This window comes from Dermacentor silvarum, chromosome 3 (genome assembly GCF_013339745.2).
Source record: "Dermacentor silvarum isolate Dsil-2018 chromosome 3, BIME_Dsil_1.4, whole genome shotgun sequence".
Classification (NCBI taxonomy): Eukaryota; Metazoa; Arthropoda; class Arachnida; order Ixodida; family Ixodidae; genus Dermacentor; species Dermacentor silvarum.
In genome coordinates, this window is record NC_051156.1 from 140,358,740 (window position 1) to 140,379,281 (window position 20,542).

The window sequence follows — 20,542 nt, forward strand, 5'->3', positions numbered from 1 at the left end:
TGCCTGCCCGCGGGCCACGGTATTCCCGAATGCGCGATCGATCGGTAAGCAAGAAAAACCAGACGGAAGCAACTGAGAAATATCGAAAGCGCTATTGTTTTCCCACTGAGCGTTCTCTTGACTTTATTTCTTTTCTTCTTGTTCGTACTTCTACTTATTTTCTATTCCTGTTCGGTTATCCTGGGAGTAACAAAAAAATAAAAAGAAAGCAGGCTTTCGCTTCGGTTAGGATGGGCGAGTGAGCCACGTCGGAGCCCTGGCCGTTTCTGGGACCGCGAATTCAGAAAGCTTTTTTTTTCGTTCGTAAGTGGTCCGTGCCAGTGGCCGGCGGCGGTCTTCGCTAATTATATGTCCAGCGTCAGCATTGGCCGAAATTTTCATCTTACTAACAATTCTAGCTTAAGAGCTTTTCGTGAATAACATACGGACCGAGGGTGTTCGCGAGTTCCGGGCCCCGCATCCTCTCGCCGCAAACCTTCTTCGCGGAAAACAGCTGGTGCTTACAATTAAGCGAGCGTAGAAATACACGCGAAAGCTAAACAGAGCCGGCCGTGTGTAAGTGGGAAAACCGGCCGAGAGCGTCGCCATAGGAAAATTATAAGCAGAAAATAAGCGTTAACCGCAAGCGACAGTGGGATCCCGTGCAGAGACTATTGGCTTTTAGGTAATTCCACGACTCTTAACTGGAGAACATGATTTACTAATATAGTGGTACAACTACACGGAGCCAAACAGACAATGAAGGCGAGGAAAGCATTTCAATTAACATTTAGAAATGACAAAGAGAAAGGGAATATGAGAGTGGACGAAAAGGGAACTTGCCACCGGCGGGAAACGAACCCACATCTCATTCGTGTATATACGTGTATACTATAGATATGTGCCGTGGGAATTAAATTTCCGATCTCTTCCTTCTTTTTCCTTTTTTTAAATTCATTGGCCTTAGTATATGCCTTAAATATATTGCAAGTTAGTAGCCCCAGCAAAGAATATTTAATTCCGTTTCTCTCTATAGCACCGGCGACACGTTTCGATGAACTGTAACCTCATAAGTATATGCACTCTCGTAGAGTCAGCTTATGGCGCTACGGGAGTACAATTCGTTTCGTATCGTCCGTATACTGCCGAGTTCCTGACGCCGACAGCGAGGGCGCCGCCATATCGCGAGAGCCAATGACAAAGAATAACTAAGACATAACGGAGAATGAAAACAATCGTTATAGGAAACACGGCCCCAGCATATGTATCTGCCACATACGGAAGAACCTGCATCGCCGGCGAGACGTACGCGCATTTCGGCAGTGTTCTCGCGCCGTTTGATCAATCTATGAAGCCGTGCAAGCTCGACCAACCTTTGAGTTCTCGTAGGCGCAACTTTATGCAGATGTTACCTCAACTTCCGCCCCCGTCGCGCTGGATTCGATAAGATGCAACGCAACGGTATATAGAATAGGACATACCTGCACGGTCATCCAACCATATATATAGGTAAGGTTGACTCGACTATACTGAACCCACTTCCGGATTCCTTCGGCGCGTCAACTATATATTGACCAACAAGTCAATACCGTACAAGGTCGTTTTCTGCAGTTCACGAAGTTTCGATCGCCCACGAGATCAAAATTCTAAAAAGAGAGAGAGAGGACGTCGAACAGGCGCGCCTCCACGTATACAACGCCTTTTTAGGAAAAATCACTGGGAGCGATTCCGCGGGAGGGGGGGGGCATAGACAAGGCGGCCGGACAGCTGCTTTGCGGTTTATGAGCGAAAGGAAGGAAAAAATATAGCATAGCGCAAGTAATTTAGGCTTCGCCGAAGAGGCTGAAAAAATGACTCGTAAGAAAAGTCGCAGTTTCGCCCGGAAGGCGAAGCATTGATTGCGATAGCAAATTAGCAGAGAGTCATAGGAAGTAAGGATAGTAATCTTATCGGCCGTATCAACTTGTAAACATTCGCTTGCTAACCAAATTAACAAGCATGGTGTCAGCGCACAGAGCAAAAAATGAACACATCACACGCGATGACCGCGGACACTCTCTGTCAAAACGCTGGCGTGAGGAAACGCGGCAACAGCAGCGAGCGAAGTTACCTTCGTGCGGTCTATCGCTTCAGCGCCAACTGAGCGCCGAGAACACACAGCACGTACAAAGCTACGAGCCGCCGACACCCCTAAACTGCGCACCCCCCCCCCCCCCCCAACGCAGATCGTTCTCAAGAAACGGGGCCACGCGCAGCCGCCGCATACGTAGTTGCAGCCGGTGGAATAGAATGCACACCCACACCCCTCCCTCCTTCCAACCCCGATGCCTCGCAACGTTGGGTGCCTCGCGCGTGACGGAAGACGGCGCGCTTCCTGCCCGCTTTCCTCTCTTTCGCGCGGGCGAGATTGAGCCACGATCGTTGGCTCCCCTCGCACGCTTTCACTCGCACATACAGCGCAGCGCGCGCTGCTACAGTGTTATAGCCCTTGGACTTTATACGGAACCTCACGGCGCCGCGCTGCTACGGTGTTATAGCCCTTGAACTTTATACGAAACCTCACGGCGACGGCGACGGCAGGAATGTCCCTGGAGTGTCCATATAATTGCAATCGCAATAAAATGCACATCCAAGAAGACGCCAGGCCTGGCGGCTGCTCTGCGAAGAGCTCAATTCGCGGGCCACGGAATTGGCCGCGAACGACATGAAAACTTTACGTACCGCCGGTTTGCTTCCAGCGGGCACACACAGCGCGGTGAGCTTTGATATGTATATGAAGTGACGCAGAATGCAGAGAGAGAAAAAAAAACTCACCTTCGGTTGGACAGGCCCCGCGCCGCAGCACGCTCGGAAACGCGCGCGCGCTTTCACTGCATGGAGAAAAAGAAAAGTTCCGTAAGTGAGGGAAGAGAGAGAGAGAGATACAACTTTAATGGTGCCAGCAATTCACGAGGGCGGACGCAGCCTCCCTCCGCCTAGCAGACGGCCGAGATCCCCTGGGTCTCAGCGGCTGCCTCGGCTAACTGGACGGCCCAGACCTGGTCTTGCTGGTCTGAGCTGAGCAGCAGGGTCTCCCACTGCTGCCGGTTTTGAATTTTGCGGCCCTCGAAAGGAGCCGCCTTCGAGCATGCCCATAGAATATGTGGCAGATCCGCCCTACATTTACATAATTTGCATTGATCGTTGTATTGCCCTGGATAGAATCTGCTGCAGGCCACCGGGTTTGGATACATGTTTGTTTGCAGGAGGCGCCAGGCCACCGCCTGTTTCCTGGTTAGCGCGGGATGAGCTGGTGGGTACCGGGCCCTTCCCAGCCGATAGTAATCGGTTATTTCTTTGTAGCTGACCATGCGGTCTCCTCTCGTTCCCGGCTGGAAATAAAAAAAATGTGGTTGATCCCTCTTATATAGGAATCGGTATAGAACACGAAAGTGAAACGTGTCTTCACAGAAGTAGTGTAATGTTTATTGCACATTGATATATAATGTCCACGTTTAATAACGCTTCGAAAAAGCGGTACGTCTTTCGTTTGGTTCTCGCTTGAGTGCGTCTGCTTTTGTGCGCGTATCTCGAGCAGCGCGAGTTAGAAATTATGAAATGATCGGCCGCAGTAAGTTCGAACGCGCCTGCGGGAACCATATTCACTAAAGTGCTCTCACTGGTTATATACGCAACAGCGTTTCCTTATAGGCCACCGTTCGGGTGGGCGAAACACGTGATACGGAGAAAATTGCAGCGGAGACATCCAATCACAGAAGGTTTTTGCACGCGTCAGAGTAGTTCATTAATGTATTAATTACCAAAGAACTGTCAGCCCTTCTACTGGTGTGGAGATGGAGGACCAGCGAAGCTGTACTATGGTGGGAATTATGTATTTCCAATTATGACTATTAAGATGTGATGGTGTAATTGGTTATTTGAACTATTACAGAATGAGAAATATATACGATCCGGTGGTTTTCATTTATTGAGTGACCACAGGGACCATGGCCTTATGGTCGCTACGGTACACCGCCATAGGGTGTACGGCAAACGTTGGCACGTTCTTCATAAACACGTCACCAACGCCGCCGCCGTCGACAACAGTTCTGCGCGTTGTTTGTGTGACCGCACACAACCGCTGTCGAAACGCTGGCATGAGCAAGCGCGCCAGCAGCAGGGAGCGAAGGTTCATGCGGTCTATCGCTTCAACGGAAACTGAGCGGCGAAAGCACAGCGCATACAAAGGTAGGAGCCGTGTTGCAGATCGCTTTCAAGATACGCTGCGCGCGACTGCCCGGCTCCGCGCAAAGTACAAGTTGCCCTCATCTGGACGCCAGCACATGCCGGCCTCCCTGGCAATGAGGAGGCTCATTCCGTAGCCCGAGGTCTCACATTCCGGGCAGGAGGAGTCGAGCCCCCTCTACGGGCCGGGGAGCGTCTGCTTTCTTTCAGTGATACCCTTTCGTACTACCGGGACGAACGAAGGGAATACACACCCCCAGCCCCATCCCTCACAATAGCGCAGGATGCACACTGGCGACGACTACAAACTCGGACTGCCCCATACCCCATACTGCTACACGCACGATACCCAGATAAATTCCCCTCCTCCTGCAAACTTTGCGGTAAACCAGGAGACTTCCTACACACCCTACTCACATGCCCCACCTTCCCTCATCCCCCATCACAGACCGTGGCGGAGTCTTACTGGGAGACTCTTTTGACCTGCACTTCCCCTCAAGACCAGTGCCGGATCATCTCCAGTGCTATGAGAAGGATTGCGCTCCAAGGGCTCTCCTTCGCTTTGTAAGGGTGCGTCCTCACAGTAAGGAAGCACCCAAGTGCCATGTAGGGGGCTTCGCCCCCACTATCAATGGCAATAAAAGTTTCTACCACCACCAAGTACAAGTTGCTAGCAGAGCAGAAGCCGCAACCCCTCCCTCCCGCGCTGCCTTCCCGCTGTCCTCCTTTCGCGTGGGAGATTAAGTCGCCAGTTCCCCTTGTGCCCGGTCGCAAGATACGCATTTAGTGCCGCAGCTAAACGTCGCCTCTCCTCCCTCCCTCCCGTCCCCCACGGCCTTTCGTGCGACGGAAGAAGTGGTGTTTGCTCGCCGCCGTGCGTTCGCTTCCCGTGAAAGCCCGCGTCCCTCGCGCGCTCTAACTCGCACATACAGCATACGGCCAATAATGACAGTTTTTTTTTCTACATCCGGACGCGACCACCGAAGACTGAGCCCTTAGCAGCTTCGCTGTAAAAACATGATATACGACGACCGACAGGCGGACAGATACATACACGACGTGGCAGAGGCCGCCGCTACCGTTATCGTGACATGTAACACCGTCGTTACATGTAACGATAACAGAACTGAACAATAAAGACCCAAAGAAAGAAAAGAGGAGTTCGCTCTATAATGTTCCAGTAGAGGTGCGCTGAACGGTACAAAGAGGCACTGTCTTAAATATACAGCGATATCACATTTGGATTCACTCCATGCGCAATAATTGAACAGCCAATTTGGTGTGCATCTATCTTCTTGCGCAAAAGTAACGTTTACAAGCGTGCAAGTTCTCGCATTCAAAGGTAACGGTCGTTACCCCGATGTTGCCTTCTTCTTTCTGGGGTTTTACGTGCCAAAACCAGTTCTGATTATGAGGCACGCCGTAGTGGAGGGCTCCGGAATAATTTCGACCACCTGGGGTTCTTTAACGTGCACTACAACGCAAGCACACGGGCGTTTTTGCATTTCGCCTCCATCGAAATGCGGCGGCCGGGGCCGGGATTCGATCCCGCGACCTCGGGCTCAGCAGCGCAACCCGATGTTGCCTTATAGAGTGGCTATGATGCCTCAGTTATTTTTATGAAAAGCACCGCTGACTGGAGTAAAATTTACATAGGCAATTTGCGCGGGTCAGCGCAGAGCCTGACATCGTGTTATCACAACCTATATAACTATGCGATTACTACGTGTATGCAGTCCTTTGACTGCCATAAATAAAATTTCGTTAATTAAAGCAACGAAGGCACGTTTGGGGAACGAAAGAATACTTAAAACACGACGAATTTGTAAACGTCCATTTTATAGGTAACCTGCGTTCTTTATCTTAGCTAATGGTAGCAGCCGTGCTAGCTAAGTCTGATGCTGACATCGACGTCATCAGAAGCTTGAAGTAGCTATATAAACTCGTCAGTGCCAGGCGTCATTTTAGAGATGCTGTAACGTAACCAAGTCGCTCTGCTCCGCAGTCACCTGTATTTACAACGGAAACAGCTTAAAGAAAGGGAAGAGAGAGAAACCGACAAAACGCTGTCTGTAGACCTCTTTTCACGTCTTTCGCGCCGTTTGTGTTATAAATACCACGTACCAACTAGTTCAACAGCAAACTCTCTTGCATCCATCTGTAAACAGTTCGATCCTCTAACCGCCGTTGATGTCAACTTTCGACCTGCCGAAAAATTACCCGGACATCGAAACTCCGGCGGATATTTCCATTATTCAAGTTTAAAAAATTAAAATAACAAAAAAGGAAAAAGAACATTACATATGCGTGGGGATGACCGCATGCATTGTTATGTTGCCTAATGAGCAACTTTTTTTCTTCTTTTTTTTTTCCTAGCCAATTTGTTCTGTGTTTTCAGATTACAAATGAACTGTCTGTTTGCCTGAATCTGAACATCTATAGTGTTGTTAAAGTTATCGCGTTTAGAAAGTAACTAAACCTTTTCAAGTGCATACATGCGCGAGGCGCAAGCATGAATAGCACAGTTCTCGCACGCAAACATCGAACGCAATCAGCGACTACGCGGACAAAGGTTAGGTCCAATGCGTGAGTCGGCGAGCGAAATAACAAGGAACCGTTCAGGCCGATGGCAGGAGCAGAAGAGATTATATTTTATTCTTCTTCTCTTCTTCTGACCTCGCAGCACGCAGAACGAGGAACGAGGCACAAGCGCATGCCCATGCACCTGAGCGCGCCATAAATAAAAGGCGGCCGATGATGACGACGATGGCCGCTAGAAAATGCAAAGCCTCCGCTGAACGAGATGCCGGTATCGTGTGCCAACCTCACGCATAAACTATTGCACCGCTGCCACATAAGGAACTGTCATCCGTGGAACCATCTCAGTTCGGGTGTGCCAAAACACTTGAACTGATCATTCATTCATCCATTTTTGTCTGCTTTATCCAAGAAAAAAGAGGCATAAAAATACACACACACAAAAAGCATAAAGGCAATGATAAGAAACCTCGACAACGGCGTGTGGAAGGACGCAGCGGAGACGTTGTTGCAAATTATAAGGGTCGCGCGGTCGACTCCATTTTGAGCGGCTTCCGCAAGAGACAATTAGGCTGAAATCTATCACGACGTCGAGCCGCAAGCTGCGCTTGCGGTCGCATCCCCCATACAGCTCAGTACTTCAAGGGCTTCGTCGTGACGCACCCCGCTATAGCTGCGTGCTCTCTTCTTTTTTAAAGAACTTTTTTCTCGAGAGCACTATGCGAGAGCTTTCTCGACAGCCCGAGAAGCTCGCTCCCTGGCGACACTCGTGACAATGTCATTGCTACCGAGCATTTCGTGACGGAGTGAGAACAGCCATCAGCGTACAAGAGTGGTGGTGCAAAGTCCGCATACATTGCACAAGGCGTGGACGACGCATTCCGCAAGGAAACATTATCTAAACGATAATAATACGGGGTCACGCGGCACGAGTACAGCAAGAGCAATACGGCCACGCAAATATATATATATATATATATATATATATATATATATATACATGTTCTGGCTTTCTTGCACTGCAGCGACATTCAAGTGACTATATAGACCACCACTTGCGTAAACGTGCGCTTTATACGGCGCCGATTTCGCAATAAAACCGAGAGGTCGCAAAGCAATATTGACTATAATTGTATAGTTAAATCAGAATGCAGGGTGAAGTTTTGCGACTGGATTTGGCACACAGTGAACTTATCAACGCCAACTCGGGGCAGAACTGCATTACCTGACCGCTTGACACCAACTGACACCAACAAAAATAAAAAGCGGTTGAGGGGGAGGGGCGAATCGAACAGAGGGTGAGGGAACCAAGCCTTATCTGTTCAAGGTTTTCAATTCCGCAGAAACATATATAAGACAACCGTTTAATCAGCTGACGTCCAACGGTCACGCTGCGCAATTTGCCTTCTGTTTCTCGTCGTTAGCGTCGGTGATACAACTCGACAGTTCATGATGACTTAAACATGCGAATAAAAAAATGCAAGACAAAGACGAACAATAAAAGATGAAAAAAGAAAAGAATAACTAAAAAAAGGGAGAAGCTGATAATAAAATATTTGCACACGACCAGGAGGAGACGCCTGATAGGTGAAATTTCAGTCCTCGATGTCCATTCTCTGTACACCTTCACATCATAGCCTCATTTAGAAACCAAATGAGCAGTAAAGCGTCGGAAGAAAGTCTCCACGTATAATAGATGCTTCATTACCGCCGCACAAATTAACACACAGTACAATAGAGAAAACACTGACGCTAATGGAGCAGCCTCATTTGACTTTTTAATCACGGCACTGTCCAGCCTTCGACTGAATAATGAAGGCGCTATTGAAAACTTCAGACGCACTCACAATGCCGACCGGTACTACAGGGGAAACATGTTATACAGTCTCAGGGCCTACAATACTGGAGCAAATATAAGCAAAGCACAAGCGCGGACGTCATTTGCATATCCTCGTTGTTTCCATTTTATGCAGACAGGGCCAACGTCAATTGTAGATCTCACTTTGCATGTGTGCTATGCCTGAGACTGACTATATTTGCACGGAACGACGTGATTCAGAACGACCGCGGCAAAACAGAAAGAGAAAAACAACAATAAAATGTGGTTGAGGTGCAGGGTGAACCGAACAGAGTGTGAGGGAACCAAATGTTATTTGTTCAAGGTTTTCAACTCCGCAACCATAGATGATAGTATGTTACCAGGCGAGCCGGTACCTACATAACGACAGATGTAGCAGGATGGTCGAAGGGAAGCGGCCGAAAAAATAATGAAGGAAGCTCCCTAACAGATCAAATAAAGGGTGTTCGATGGAAACGGTGGCGTAATGACGACGACAATGAATTTTCTGCTGTCGAGGGCTCATTGAACTTGCAAAAATAAGCTGAGGCTTATGGCTATCCAGTTTTTCTTCCTCCTCCAGAAGTCTCACTAGCGTATAGAAAGCAATAGCAAAGAAAAAAAAAATAGCGCACATGCAAGATCTATCGAACTATTTTACACAGTAAGACTTTAACATCATAACTCTGCAGTAAAGAATTAAAAAGTTGTAAAACTTTCCCGTAATGCGACCGTGTGAATCCCTATAGCGCGAGGCCTTGAAAGCATGCATACACGGTCACGAAAGCGTCGCAGGCTGAGAGAGCGGTTGCCTTCTGTCTACAAAAGCACGCAACTCGAATAAAGACCTCGAAAGCAGACCGCCTTTCCCCGTGCCTTCATCGCTAACTGTCCCGTATACTTTCTCCACAACACGCACAGCACGAATCCCCCAAACGACACTGAAACAATACAGTACACGATAAAATTGTGCGCTTTCCAGAAACGTTATTCTCTTGCCTTGTTTAGAAAAGCTGTGATTGCTTGGAAATTTAGAAAGCTTAAAGCGCCAAAAAGATAGCGCCGCAATATTAACACGAATTCACGTACTACACCGCAGCATAACATTCCCCCTGGACCCTATTCCGAATATTGTCAAATCACGCCATATTGTTGAATTCTGCAATGCTGGCATTTTGAGCCAACCAGAGAGGCCGTAGCAACTCTCTGGACCAATCACAGCCGACAAGATGGCGAATCGGACGATGTAGCGCAATCTGAAAATGTCCAGGATAGCAGCCCCCTTAGAGCTCAACGATCGCCGCGCCTCAGTTGCCTCTGAGTAAAAAGGCGGGGGCGTGATGACCACGCATCGCGCGGTGACAAGCTGGCAACTGCGAGCGTTTTAAATGAAAGAGCGCGGGATTACGCACGCTTTCCACGCGTATACCGACACGTGCCTCGTATGCATTCTCACGCGCATACATGCAAAGCTATGTCGAGCAGCATGCGGACGGCAAACGAGGCAACAGATTTGTGCACACACGTGTCGTGGCCAGCGCAGCGGAAACCAAACGTGTGTGTCCGCGGGAAATAAACCTAAAGCAGCGAAGCGAAACTATACTACGCTCAGACAAAACAAAGCCGCAGAGCTGCAGGCCGCAGTTTCGGAGACTCTGCAGCAGCCCGCGTGCATGGGCGGAATTCCGCGCCTCCCTAATGACGGTAATTTCAGCCGGCGGCGCGGGGAGGCCTTTCATCTTCCAGTGCTCTCTGAAGAAGCGGAGCAGGGTTATACGCTCGGTTGTTCCAGGCATGACGACCAACCCCGCCCATCGAGCAGCCTCGACCGTGTATCCAGACTTCAGGTGTATAATATACGGGCGAAACCTTTTACGTTTTTTCCAGCCCCATGCATGCATCCGTTGTCAAATTAATTCCCACCTCGGCTTTTAGGGAATTAAGAGAGCTGAGGCCCCAATTACGGTGCGCGCGCGAGCTGCGTTCACTTGCCCGTTTCTTGGTGCGTGCGCTTACGTTCGTTTCAACACCGGCGTTGGCAGCAACGAAAGTGTATAGGCGCCCTATATGAAGCCGCGTTTACGTGATCTAATGCGACAGTAGCGCATCACATCGTGATCGATGTTAGCGCATTGCGCCCGAACGGCGCTAATGCGGAAGGTATACCGCTCTCAAAACGTGGAATCGCTATACGACGTTGTCCCCCTCTGACTGTCGAGAGCTCCATGGGCTGTCCATTCCCGTCAGTGAGACAAAAAAGAGCAACATGAAATCAATTTAGACTGGTTAAAAGGGATTCATTTCCAACATTTATTTCCTTCTTTTTTTATGGGATGAATCATCGATTGGCAAAATAAACGCCAAGCAATCGTTGAATTTCACGGAGAAATCGTGCGCCGGAGTTAAGCCACAAATTTCATAATAACATTTACTTGTAATGTGCTGAGGGTATTCAAACGGGATATTTGGAGCTTATGGCTGCCGGTGCGTTTTGCGCCACCGTTGGGCACTCCATGAGGACACCAAATTGATGTTTTACAGTACACTATGAAAGCGACAGTATTTGGGACACATCGTAACTTCATTTGAACCCCCTCCCCTCAGTGGTCACCTCACGCATACAGGTGACGCACAATGTGCCGGCCGCCATGCGGTCTAATTACTGCGTTTGTACATGGCCGTGCTGTCAAAAAGAAAGAAAAAAAAACATAACTTCTTAAGGCGAATGAATTCTGAATTCTGGGGTTTCACGTGCCAAACCCACGATTTGATTATGAGGCACATTCGTCGCACAGGAGGCGGCGCGGCCTTTGCGACATAATGTCGTATTGTGCTTTCGCAAGAAACTTAACTTTTTCGCAGGTATACAAGGCAGAAAAAAAAGAAGAGGAAGAAAGAAAGCAAGTGCGGGAAGGGAAAATGAAACTTTAAAAAATTAATTCAGAGGTTTTAGGTGCGAAAGCCATGTTCTCATTATGAGGTACGTCATATAGTAGGAAGAATGGGGATTAATTGTGGCCACCTGAGGTTCTTTTACGCGCACCTGAATACAAGTACGCCAGTGTTCTTGTATTTCGCCCCCCGTCGAGGAAGATGATATCCTGCGTACTTATATTAACGCGAACGCGTTATGGGCCCAGTGTCGCAGAAAATCCGGCGTCGGCGTCTCGTGGGCGAAAATTCCCGTATATGCCACGCCTCGCTATATGACATGCGGTATATGCGGGCTCTCGACTGCGCTTCCCTTCTCTCGGTACCCACTCAGTAACTCTAATGGTCTATCGGTTATTCATCCTACGCATTACATGGCCTGCCCAGCTCCATTTTTCCCTCTTAATGTCAACTATAATATCGGCTATCCCCGTTTGCTCTCTGATCCACACCGCTCTCTTCCTGTCTCAGATCTTAACCTCTCTAAAAGAGCTCGCATATAGACCGTCGTCTGCCAACAGCTGTACGGTATTATAAGCCTCGCAGTGCACAATATAACGGCTCTCTCGCCGTATACATAACTGCCGTCTCCGGGCATGACGCCGCCGGGCCCGCTCGCAGTAAAGCATCGTAAACTAGCCCTGCTGACAACACTTTCGCTTGGATCCCCTCCTCGGCATTCAACACGCGTCTGCGCGAAGCGCACGCTCTCGGCAGCCACCGAATATAGAGCACTTAACCAAGAGCACGCAGTGCGAACATGCATATACAACGAGGAGTGGGCGCTTGCGTATTCAGCGCGCGCCCGACCCATGCGCGCAGAGAGAAACGTGCATTGTGCATTCTGCCATCTTCTTTCTATATACCTATCGCGCTTTTAATTAATTAACGGGGCGATTCGTAGGCCCTGAAATCACGGTGTCTAACTACTTCAGATGCGAGTAAAAAACTGACATTAGACTAAGAGAAACGATGAACGTGATTCGCCTACTGGATTAAGGAGCGACAGCAGTTAGGCGCCGGAATGAGTGCCACCATCGTGAGCTGTTAACGCGCGCATTTCTTAACTGTACCAACCAATGCACGGTACTATATTCGTACCCATTAAAATAATTGTACAGCCGCATGTTTGATGTCTCGCGACTATGTTAACTTGACGTCACTGCGCAGGAAATTTGTAACTACGTCCTATAACAGTCTAAAATGGCAGCCCATGAACAGTCCGAAATGGCCCATGAACCGAAAGTATTATCGTTCATAGCGAGGCCATTTACAGCGCTTCCGCGGGCGGTGTAACGAAGTGCCTATCAACTGTTCCTTCTTCTTCTTCCTATTGTTGGTGTTGTTATTGTGCTGCTTCATAAGTACAATTCCTTCTTGCTGCCCAATTGTAAACGCATGTCGAACAGGTGACGCCCGGGAGCCTGGTTAAGCGCGCTTACGGCTCGGAAAAGAATTCTACAGAAGGTGCTTTACAACGTATGATTACCGAAACACCCCTGTACTCCCTTCTTCCGCTTCGCAGACACAATTCACATTAGCTCCATCCTTGGTCGGCCACGTGTTAGTTTTGGCGGTCATTTCCATTTGTTTCGCACAGATCTTTCTCTTGTTCACTTTAGTTATTACGGCATAGCAAACTAAATAAAGTCTAGAAAGCTTATCAAACGCGGACGAAAAGTAGGTAAGCAACAGTATAACGAATCAAAATGTCTAACATTTGCCTGAGTGGCTCTGGCATTCTGCTGCTTGAGCACGAGGTCGCGGCATCGATTCCCGGTCGCTGTGGCCGCATATACATGATGGGGGCGGAATGGAAAAATGCTCGTGTACTCGGACGCAGGTGCACATTAAGGAACTTCAGGTAGTCGAACTTAAGCCGGAGTATGACCCCACTACGGCGTGCCTCATATATCCCGCTGTGACCGTTTCAGGACGTTAAATCCCAGCCCACATGCAGTTTCAGGTGCCTAATCCTCGTAATGAAAACCGTGACGGATCTACCGTTAAGGGAATGATGAGCAGTGCCAACGCGTCCAGCCTCTTTGGGTTCCCAGCGCTTTCTGATTTTTATTTCCTTGTGAGTTGAGAAACGAGCACTACTGTTGTTATTTATTACTTTTGTTCCTTTGTTCGGGGTTGTTCTTACTGAACAGAGTATTTTGTATGTACTCCTATTTGCTGTTTACGAGGCTTTGTGTTCCCGTCTTAACACATTGCAATAAGTATGAACCAACTAGCCCAGCAACAACAAGTGATACGAGCGTTTGTGTATTCCGCCACTATAGTTCAGTGCAGCCGAGATTGCCGGTAACAGGACAACGTGTACAGCTGCTTTATTTCTCGCTCATCCCGTTACACTTACGCTTTACAGTTTCCTAACTAGGTGTGGCTCGCAGGATGTAAACAGGGAGGGGAAAAAACAGAAGCAAAAAGCACACGAGTACATTTCCGACACCAACATTAGCCTCACGAGAAAATGAAAGCTGACAGTTAAAAATAGAAAAGAAAGAAAAAAGAAGATGAGAAAAGTAATGCGAATGATGCAAGTATGGAAACACTAACTCGACGAGTTCTCGCGTGTTTGCCGATAGGCCAGCCTAAGCCGAAAATTCCCTTGCGCTAAAAATACCTCTGCACCATAGGAACAGCGAATCTCATCGCAATGACGGCGTCCGTGCCCGGCGTAGGTTTCTTTTATTTATTTATTTTTCTATGCTGTGTTTAATGGATCAACCTTGTCGGAGTTGCTACCAAGAATTCAATCGAAACGATGGCATCATTTTCGGCAACGTTTTGCCTTCTCCACCCAACTGCAGTGAAGAACGACAGTAACAGCTTCTGCCGGAACCGCATCTCGGTCGTTTGAGCGCTCGGAGCCATTTCAACTCACCGCCTATACCAGCATTAGAGACGTTCGTGACAGCGCAAATACCTTTAAAAATAACGATCACTGCTACAATAACTTAAGTCACAGCTGCCATTCTAGACGTTTTCATAGCTGTTGCCAAAATAAATCAACGCGCTTGCTTCTTAAGTATACGTGTAGAGAGCAGGCTCACTTCGCGTACGTTTGCTCTTGTTTTAGGGGCGAAGCTCCTTATAGCGGCACCCGTTCGTCCCCGTCGTCGTAGTAGTAGTGTGTAACCAGTCTGAGAAAAATGAGAAAAAAAAATTCCGAAGTTGTGTCCGTAGCGCGGAATCGAACCAGGGACCCCTCGCCTCCGAGCGCGCGGCGTTAGCCCACTACGCCACGAACCGGACATGGACACACGCACCACGATCGCAATAAATACCTAACATTAACGAAAGGCCGCGTTTCTAGCGCGTTTCTAACGCGTTTGTGCTAGCGCGTTACGGCCCGTGTAAGAAGCTGGTGTAAGACGCTGTGGCCTCTCCGCCTTACCTTCAACGCGTTTCGAACGCACTGCCCAAAGCGGTGGCAAGTCAAGTTCAAGTCGAGGAGCGTTTATGAATACGGGGGGTATACTCTCTCAGCAGTCATGTGATGGCGTCGGCAAACGCGGTGCACGTTCAGGCATGTGTAAATGGCTGCGTAAGACGCTGTGGCCGCTCCCCCTTACTAGAGAGTACTGCACGTTTCTAACGCGTTTGTGCTAGCGTCCCCTTAAGCTGGAGATCCGATGATTCCCTCCGGAGCTTCGCCCACTCATCATCATTCACCCCGTGGATATGCTGTGATTTTTTATATTCAACGCGTTGTGTGTACACTGCAACTATAACTAAATCTACGAATACACGCGAAGTGCCTCAAGCGGCCAGTCGCGCGCTAATTTTGCGTGTATTCGCGGGCTGCTTTCACGCTCGGAAAAACACTTTTATGTAGCACGTATTGAGCAACAGAAAGCGCTATCGGGAGTTATTCATGTTGCTCTACTGTTTTCTCGTCGACACTTTTCATCTAATTATAATATTTGAGAAGTTGATGAATTATGACCAATTATGTCATTATAGCCAGAATGCAAAAAAAATATCTGCGTATCTCTAAGCGACGGCCAAGAACATTACCTTGGTTCGGTCCAGCTATACGTGGCATTTGCATAATTTTTAAATCTTGGCGCATGACAGTTCTGACACCCTGTATGGTTATATATATGAAACGCATTTTGTCCTAGCTCTCTCGGAAATTCTGAACGCAGCAAAACTTAAAAATACAAGCACCCACTTTTTCATAGTCTTAAAGCGTAAAACTTCGTAAAACACGGTAGCTATATGCCGAGCTTTCCGAACTACACCATTGTTCACACGAAGAATTCCAAAGTCGAACGCGGGAAACATTTTGAAACAAAAAAAGAAGAAAGAAAGAAAACCTAATAATATTATTTCTTAGTGGCCAATTATGGCGGACACGAAAATTTTCTTTAGAGCAGCGATATTGCAAGGCCACGAAACAGCTGGCGCCACTCGGAAGTAAAATATCCGCGACGATGCACAACAGCTGTGTTATAGACCATCAAGACACCACTCGCGAAATTAACATAAAAGCGCAAGAGCTTATATATGCAAATAAAAACACCGCATATCCACGGGGTGAATGATGATGAGTGGGCGAAGCTCCGGAGGGAATCATCGGTAAACCATGAATCTTCCGTGTAATTCGCCCAGTCTCGCCACACTAAATCGAACGATTGACTTCCACCAATGACACGCGCCATATGTGACGTCATTCCTATTTTATAACAGCGCCCTTCATTATAATTGCACCATCTCCCGCTTAAGGGGACGCTAGCACAAACGCGTTAGAAACGTGCAGTGCTCTCTAGTAAGGGGGAGAGGCCACAGCGTCTTACGCAGCCGTTTACACATGCCGGAACGTGCACCGCGTTTGCCGACGCCATCACATGACTGATGAGATAGTATAACCCCCGTATTCATAAACGCTCCTCGACTTGAACTTGACGCTGAGCCGTGCTCCCTCAAGGGCTGCAGAAGATAGCGCCAACATTTCCCTTTCCACACGAACCACTTACTACTTGAACTTGACTTGCCACCGCCTTCAACGCGTTTCGAACTTTCAATTCCTTTCAATAAAAATTACAGCTATTTTAAGTAATTTTCCCTGATAGAGGCACAAATTCCCCGAGTTTTCCCTTAGTATTTCCTGAATATTCAAAATCCCCGAAAATTCCCTGTTTTCCCGGTTGGTAGACACCCCCAAGGCGGTGGCAAGTCAAGTTCAAGTCGAGGAACGTTTATGAATACGGGGGTAAGGCGGAGAGGCCACATTGTCTTACACCAGCTTCTTACACGGGCCGTAACGCGCTAGCACAAACGCGTTAGAAACGCGCAGTCTTTCGTTAATGTTGGGTATTTATTGTCATCGTGGTGCGTGTGTCCATGTGCGCTTCGTGGCGTAGTGGTTAGCGCCGCGCGTTCGGAAGCGAGGGTCCCTTGCTCGATTCCGCGCTACGGACACAACTTTCCGAATTTTTTTTTCATAAAAGTAGACGTGGCTACCTACTACTACTACATACTACAGAGGAGGGACAGACCCACACCCTAAGGAGCTTCGCCCCTAAAAACAAATCACAACACAGAGCACGTTTATAAAGCCAGTCGTTTTATCGCGATAGCAATTATATGGACACTCCAAGCGGATTTCTGCCGACGGCGTCGTCGTCACCGTGAGGTTCCGTTTAAAGTCCAACGGCGATGAACTCGTCGCCGCGCGCCGTATGCTGTATGTGCGAGTGAAAGCGCGCGAGGGACGTGAGTTTCACGGGGAGCGAACGCACGGCAGAAAGCAAACGCGACTTCTTCCGTCGCTCGAAAGGCCGTGGGTGGACGGGAGGGAGGGGAGGCGATGTTTAGCTGCGGCACCAAATGCGTATTTACATAAAAAAAGGTTGTCGCAGTTTCACCTGAAAGGCAAAGCATCAATTGCGATAGCAAATTTGTAGAGAGCTATACGGAGTAATGATAGTAGCTTTATCAGCTGTATAAACTTGGACATGCAGCAGCACCGGCAACACGCAGAACTGTTGTCGACGCCGTCGGCGTTTTGCCCACGTTCGCACAAAATGCGTGCGGCGTTGGTGACTTGCCGGAGCCTCTGATATAAATAGGTACTTGGTGCCGCAGCTAAATGTCCCCTCCCTTCCCTCCCCCTCCCCCCCCCCACGGCCTTTCGTGCGTCAGAAGAAGGCGCGTTTGCTCTACATATATGGTGATTGTAAAGGAGGAAAGAGACGCCTACTTCTGCAGCCCTTAAGGGAGCACGGCACAGAACGCGCGTTTGTTCTCCGCCGTGCGTTCACTCCCCGTGACAGCGCGCGCCCCTCGCGCCCTTTCACTCGCACATACAGCGTTCGGCGCTCGGCGACGATTTCATCTCCATTGACGTCATACGGAACCTCACGGCGACGGCGACGGCGACGCCGACGGCAGAAATCTGCTTTTGAGTGTCCATATAATTGCTATCGCAATAAAACGTTGCAGGGCAAGAAGGTGGTAGAGACCTCCAACGCTGCTCGACGAGTGTCCCGTTCTGATCTCGTCGCAAACCACCGAGCCGCCCCCAGAGGCACTGGCAACAGTCAGCAACGCCGCGCGCGTTCGGTGCGAACGCGGGCAAAACGCCAACGGCATCGACAACAGTTCTGCGCGTTGCTGGTGCTGCTGCATGTCCAAATTTATACAGCTGCTAAAACTAATATCCATATTCCGTATATCTCTCTACTAATTTGCTATCGCAATTGATGCTTCGCCTTTCGGGTGAAGCTGCGACATTTTTTTTTGTTCGTTCCATCGACGGGATACGCATGTTTTACGTATTTATATGGCCGGTGGTCGGTCCTAAGTAAAAAAAAATGGTGCTATAGCCTTTCGCACCCGTCTATAACCCACATTTTAATGGGCGCTGTCCCCTATCATGTCATCCATGAGTACCTTATCTGTCACGTCCTCTTAGAACCAATTTTACAAAATCTGGAATACAAGTGCAGAAAGTAAGAAAAAATGTGGTTGATCCCTCTTATATAGGAATCGGTATAGAACACGAAAGTGAAACGTGTCTTCACAGAAGTAGTGTAATGTTTATTGCACATTGATATATAATGTCTATTGGTGTTTTGTGGCTAAAGCGCCCTTAGGCGTTGATGCACCCACGCTGACGCCTGGTGGCACGTCTCCTCCATCACGACTACCAACGTCGATGACCATGAGCAACCGTCGTGCATATGGAAGCTGCACTACGCTGCACACGCTAGCACAACGCGAAAGACGAAGCACGTAACTGACACACTAATACAACGCGCAAGACAAAGCACGTAACTGAATCGTCACCGAGTCAAATCAGCGCGTACAGCGCGTCGTAATTGCAGCCTCCGCGATCAACTTCAGAAACATTTTCAGAGCTAATTGCGGAGGCCACGCTCCGCTGTGCTGAGTACGGTGAACGCCACCTAGGTGGCGTTGGTAGTGCTTCTTGATGCCAGCGTCCCTTCGAATGCTGGCATCGAGGCGTCGTAGTGCTGAGACCACCGAAGCGTTCACTGTCAGTGCGCGTTAGTGTCATAATGCAGTACTTCTCTTTTATTGCGATAGCAATTATATGGACACTCAAAAGCAGATTTCTGCCGTCGGCGTCGCCGTCGCCGTCGCCGTGAGGTTCCGTATGACGTCATTTGGAGAAGAAATCGTCGCCGTGGTTAAGTGGTTCTTGAGGGAAAGGTTGGCGCTATCTTCTGCAGCCCTTGAGGGAGCACGGCTCAGCGCCAACGGGGAGGGGTAAGTGGGAGCGAAAGAAGGGATAGAGTGGAGACGCCATGGCTGGGCGAAGCAAAACCGGCAGGCATAGGCGGCACGTATCAGGCCGAGATGGAAGGCCTTGGTGTGCTGCAGAGTCTGCAGGGGTGTTGTGCCAGGCCGGTCAGGCCCGGGGTGGAGTGGGAGGCCGTGAGGCCTTCCCGCTTGTAGAAATGTCCTTAGATGCGTGCGGAGAGCCCTGACGAGTCAAGGAACTCCACGACGCCTCGAAGTGCAGAAAGGTGGTGTCGGCCGGGGAAGAGATCTTCCTCCTTGCCACAGGGGAGGCCCAGGCGGCGGAACTCCTGCAGGAGTGGGCCCCGCTGCTGGAGGTACGCCGGGCAGGCCAGCAGGAGATGTTCGATCGTCTCCGGCTCCCCGCAGGAGCTGCAGGCCGGGGACGTCGCTCGTCCCAGTCGGTAGCTGCGTGCTGCCGTCCAGCTGCAGCCGATGCGGAGCCGGAGAAGGAGCGAGGTCTCCCTGCGAGCCAGGCCTCGCTGGGGGAGTGGTCGTGGGGGGCATCCCAGTGCCACCCGTTTGTCTGGGTGGTGGGTCTCCAGGTGTCGCCGCAGCCTCAGTCCTGTGAAGTCGCCCTCCGTCACGGCCCGACTGAGGGGCACAGTGGAGTGGTGGGCGTCCTTCGCCAGGGTGTCGGCTGCCTCGTTGCCCGAGATCCCTACGTGGGCGGGGATCCAGTGCAGGGACACCGGGTGGCCTGCGTCCTGCAGCGCTGTCAGCCGGGTAGACAGCAGTGCGACTCCAAGGCTGGCGCTTTCTGGCCTCTGCAGGCCGAGGAGGGCTGCCCTGGAGTCGCAGAGGATGGCCGCTGGTAGCCGCGCGCCGAACGCTGTATGTGCGAGTGAAAGGGCGCGAGGGGCGCGTCTTTCCCGGGGAGTGAACGCACGGCGGAGAACAAACGCGCGTTCTGCGCCGTGCTCGCTTAAGGGCTGCAGAAGTAGGCGTCTCTTTTCTCCTTTACAATCACCATAAATGTAGAGCAAACGCACATTCTTCCGACGCGCGAGAAGCCGTGGGGGAGGGGGAGGGAGGGGAGGCGACGTTTAGCTGGGGCACCAAGTGCCTATTTATATCACAGGCTCCGGCAACAGTCACCAACGCCGCACGCATTTTGAGCGAACGCAGGCAAAACGCCGATGGCGTCGGCAACAGTTCTGCGTGTTACCCATGCTGCTGCATGTCCAAGTTTATACAGCTGATAAAGCTAATATTATTACTCCGTATAGCTCTCTACAAGTTTGCTATCGC

General features: G+C 49.7%; 1 protein-coding gene across 3 annotated transcripts in view; it reads right to left on the reverse strand.

Moving 5' to 3' along the window:
* Nucleotides 1–20,542, reverse strand: part of LOC119445832 (protein-tyrosine sulfotransferase 1) — a 484,648-nt gene that overhangs the window by 237,773 nt on the left and 226,333 nt on the right. For 2 of the 3 annotated variants that reach the window (XM_049663666.1, XM_049663668.1), the window contains exon 4: nt 2,794–2,849. The exons of the other annotated variant lie outside the window; for it this stretch is intronic. The gene's annotated coding sequence lies outside the window, so the exon portion shown is untranslated. The remainder of the gene's footprint in view (nt 1–2,793; nt 2,850–20,542) is intronic. 3 annotated transcript variants of the gene reach the window in all.